Raw genomic sequence first — 4,998 nt, 5'->3', positions numbered from 1 at the left:
TAAATTTCACAATATTTTAAATTTTTTATATATAATTAAAATTATACATATATATATAAAATACGCACACATATACATCCCATTTTTATTCTGATGTATTTGGAGATACTTCTACCTTGATATGTGGAAAGGCTTCTTGTTTCTCTTCTTTCTCTTTCTTTTTTCCCCTTCCTTTTTTTGTTTTACTTAGAACTTTGCTATATAGATGAGCCAGAGTGGACTTAGCCATTCCCCTAGTAATGGGCACTAGGGTTGTTTGTGTTTAGCAGGCTGAGACTGAGTGGAAGAATTCACCAAGACAGAAGGCAAAAATAGGGAATATATAAGATATATAGTAGGTCTGTTACACAGAGGCACCCTGTCTCAAAAAAACAAAAGGAAAAATAAAACAAAAACATAGAAAGATACATGGTAGCTACAGCCACAGCAGGACAGAATAAATTGTCTTGCTAGAGAGCTTTTCTATAGAGCTACTTTTATGGGGCATGGTTCTGTGCAGGTGATCAGGCAGTATTTTTATGTCATGGTGCTCACCTGTGTGGGGCTCTATTGGAGTGTGGTGGTGTAGATGTCCCTGAGGCTCAGGTATTTGAACAGTTGATTCCTTGGTGACGCTGTCTGAGGAGATTGTGGACCATTTATGAGGTTCAGGTTTGCTGCAGGAACTAGGAGACTGGGGACTGGCTTTGAGTGTTTATAGCCTAACTGTGCTTCCAGTTCACCCTCTCTGTTTTGGGTTTGCAGGTGGAGATGTGACCTGTGAGCTTCCTGCTCCAGCCATCCATCACCCATAATGGGTCACATTATAGATTCTAACCTTCTGGATTGTAAGCCAAAATACACTCTTCCATGGTTGTTTATGGTCATGATATTTTATCACAGTAACAAAAAAATAATGAATGCATTTAGTTTCCATTCCTGTTACTGTCAGAAAATACCCAGACAAAGCCAGGTGTGGTGGTGCCTGCCTTTAAGTGCTTGCGAAGCAGTGGCAGATCTCTGTTAATCTGAGACCAGCCTGGTGTACATAGGGAGTTCCAGGTTAGACAGGGCTACAGTGTAAAACCCTCCTCAAAACAACACCAAAGCAAACAAATTCTAACAAAAGCAATTTAAGAAAGAAAGGGTGTGTGTGTGTGTGTGTGTGTGTGTGTGTGTGTGTGTGTGAGAGAGAGAGAGAGAGAGAGAGAGAGAGAGAGAGAGACCACATGGCCCACAGTTCCAGGTTATATAGCCCACCATGGCTAGGGAGTCAGGGTGTAACTTGAAGGAGTTGGCCACATTGTACCCGCAGTTAAGAATCAAAGATGGTTGACATTCAGCTCACTTCCTGCATTTTATACAGGCCAGGGTTCCTGACACTAGGAATGGTCCCATCCACACTTAAGATGGGTCTTTCCACATCCATTAACACAGTCCACATAATCAATCTCCTATAGAGCCATACCATCTCCCTGGGGACTCTAGATCCCATCAGGGTGACAATTCACAGTAACCATCCATCAGAGGCTTGTATCTAGAAGACTAGAGGAGCAGCTGGTCAGTTGGTTGAGAAATAATGTTTGCTTGTTTGTTTTGTTTTTGTTTTTTTCAAGACAGCCAGGAATACATTTTACAGCGTGAGACATTTTTTTCTCTTGGAATTGGCTTTGGAAAGACATCATGAGTTACTAGGGGGTCATATGAGTGACGGTCTGAGCCTGTTGGCTAAAGCGTAGATTCTTCTACAGTAGCGTCATGATGTCCCAAGACAGCTTAGAACTTGTTAAGGACCATACTTGGAATGAAAAGCAGCCTTTCTCAGATCATATCTTGTCCTGGGGCAGAAACAGCCCCGTCCCTAGGCTATAAAAGTTCAGCACAGCCATTTGACCCAGATGCCAGGATAGCATCCAGGGCTTCCTGCACTTTCCTGTTGTAAAGGATGCTCTTCAGAGTGGGCATGGGCTTGGTGTTTATAAGTGTGTGATGGCTGTTCTTGGTTGTTAGCGTCACTGCAGCTGGAATTAAAATGGGGGGCACACCTGTGATGGGTTTTTGCTTAATTTAAAATAGGAAGATCAGCCTTTAATCTGGAGGTGGAAAACACACCTATAATCTGGGCCACACCTTCTGCTGGAAGCCTATATAAGGACATAGAAGAAGGGAAGCTTTGGCTCTTTGCTGTTTTGCTCTCACCTTGCTAGCAAGTCCATTCCCTCAGTAGCATTAGAACCTACTTCTAGGATTCCAGCGTCTACTGAAGACCAACTGAGACATCCAGCCTCTCAGACTGAACAGCTATTAGATTCTTGGGCTTTTCATTCACAGCCAGCCATTGTTGGATTAGGTGGACTGCAGCCTATAAGTCATTCTAATAAATACAAAAAATTAATTATATATGTATACATATATATATATACACACACACACAAGCACACACACATATATATGAATAGAATCATTCTATACGTTTTGTTACTTTGGAGAACCCTACATAGATAAGCTTTCAGAAATGATTTGTTTGGCTAAAACTTTGTGTGCACTGATCTTGAGAAAAAAAAAAAACTCAGGTGGTTTCTTCTCCAATACAGCAATTTGGTGCCCATTTCCTGCAGCCTTGCACCAATAGAAGATATTTCCTTTTTTTTTTTTTAAATTAATGCTTCCCAGCCACTGGTGAGAAATACTGCCATAACATTTGTTTGCTCAAAGTTCTGTTTTGTTGTAGTTTTTGTTGAAACAGGATCTTGTTGGTCTAGAACTTAAAACTCACCTTGTAGACCAGACTGCTTTAACCTTGAGACAGTCCTCATTATCTCTGCATTCCAAAGTCCTGTGTCTCAAAGTTTTAATTTGAGTTTTTCTTTGTAAAGGTAAGGTTGACTTTTTTCATATTACCAAGACCTATTTGTATGTCTTTTGCTGTGAACTCTACTAATTTCTTTACTGACTAGTGAAATTGGTTCTTGTTGGCTTCTGGAAGGTCTCGGAGTACTGAAGAGATTAACCCTTTGTGTTATATGTTTCACTGTTCATCATAGGCCCTTTGGTTTTGCTTAGGGTGATTTCTCCATGCAACATTAAAAAAATGATTTATTGAGTGTGTGTGTTTGCATGTGCATGCACTTGCTCCATGGGGCTTGTGCGGAGGATAGAAAACAACTTTTGTAGTCTGTTCTCTCTCACCCTTGGGCCCTAGGGATCCCCAGGCTTGAGTGGTAAGCGGTTTTATCTGTTAATCTGCTCACCACCCTGCCAGTCAGTGTTTTTCATAGGGATCGTTTCTGGCTTTTGAGAAAGATATTCTTTACTCCACATTTAAAATTGCCCTATGTTTTTTTTTTCTTTTTATTTCCACAATTAAAACCTGTATGCCTTTTTTTTAAAATTTGGAATTTATCCTGGTACATGAGTTACGGATACAATTTATACTGTTTCTATAGTTACATTTTGATTCTAGTACTATTTATTTAACAATCCTTCTTTACCCCAGCTAGTCATGCCCGAGAAAAGCCGGGCATGGTGGCACACGTCCTTCATCCAGGACTTAGGAGGCAAAGCAGGCAAATCTCCGAGTCTGTGTAGTCTTAGTAGTACCAGCTGCCAGGCTAGGAGCCAAGACACTGATGGAGATTTAGGCAAATGGTTAAGATCCAAAGTATAACACCCAGTGATTTGAAATACTTCATCAAATCTCAACTTCTCCAAATTGTTTGAGTATAAGTCTGTGTTTTTTTTTTAAACTACATTTCATTGGTTTGTTTATCTATGCACTGGTGAGCTTTATTGACTGCAGCCTTTAAATATGTTCTCATATCTGGTAGGAAGTTAACTAGCTCCCCACCTCCTTGTTTTTGTTTGTTTTGTGTTGTTTTCTTTCTTTCTTTTTTTGAGACAGGGTTTTTGTTTCTCTGTGTAATAATCCTGTGTGTCCTGGAACTTGCTTTGTAGACTAGGCTGGCCTGGAACTCACAGAAATACACTTGCCTCTGCTCGGGAATGCTGGGATTAAAGGCATTCACCCACATGCCCAGTTCTTTATTCTCATACATTTCCCCGGCATGTATTCTTTCTGTTGGCTTTTCTGCTATGTAAACATAGTGTGGTTTGGGGCTTGCCCTAAGTGCTTGGTGTTTCCTAGCTCTTGTGACAGACACAAGCTTAATAAGGTAACAATCTTGGGGTGGCAGTGGAATGGAGATAGGAGTTCAAAAAGAAAAGGGGGTGGAGTGTGGAGACACCGCAGCGGTTAAGAACACTTGCTGTTTGCTCTTGCAGAGAACCTGAGTTCGATTTCCAGCACCCACCCACACGGTGGTTCACAACTATCTGTAACTCCCTCTTTGACCTCTGAGGGCTATTAAGCAGGCACACAGCTGTGTACATACATACAGGCATACAACACACACACACACACACACACACACACACACACACACACACACACAAATAACATGAATAAATCCTTTAAGAAGGGGGGTGGGGAGTCCCAGAGAAGGCTCAGCGCAGTTCCCAGCACTCACGCTGGGCGGCTCAAAACTCTACCTGGAGAAGATCACAAGCCTTTTCTTCTGTCCCAACCCTCTGCCATCACTCAAGCGAGCAAACCCACACACAGCTACACAAGTATAAGCATAATTGAAAACAGAAATACAACCTTAGTATTGTGTATGGTTTGTTGCTTTAACGTCAGTACTCTAGGGGCAGGCAGGTCGGTAAGTTCAAGGCCATCACGGTTCAAAACAAAACAATAACAAGAGAAAAGCTTAAAAGAAAGAATAACAACAAAAAACAGAAAAAAAACAATTATTAAGTAAACGTAATACGAATCGGCATACATTTTCTCCCTTAGTTACTACGGGCCATAACTATTTTCTACAACAACGTTTCCAAATGAGACCCAACTGAGGCCCAGGGCCTGGGCGCGCGTGCCAGCATCCGGGCACCTCGCGCACGCCTACCGAAGCGCGCGCCCGCACGCGCAGCTGCGTCACGTGCCCGGCGCGCCCCCGGCCA

This window comes from Microtus ochrogaster, linkage group LG2 (genome assembly GCF_000317375.1).
Source record: "Microtus ochrogaster isolate Prairie Vole_2 linkage group LG2, MicOch1.0, whole genome shotgun sequence".
Classification (NCBI taxonomy): domain Eukaryota; kingdom Metazoa; phylum Chordata; class Mammalia; order Rodentia; family Cricetidae; genus Microtus; species Microtus ochrogaster.
Note: the sequence above shows the minus strand (reverse complement) of the source record.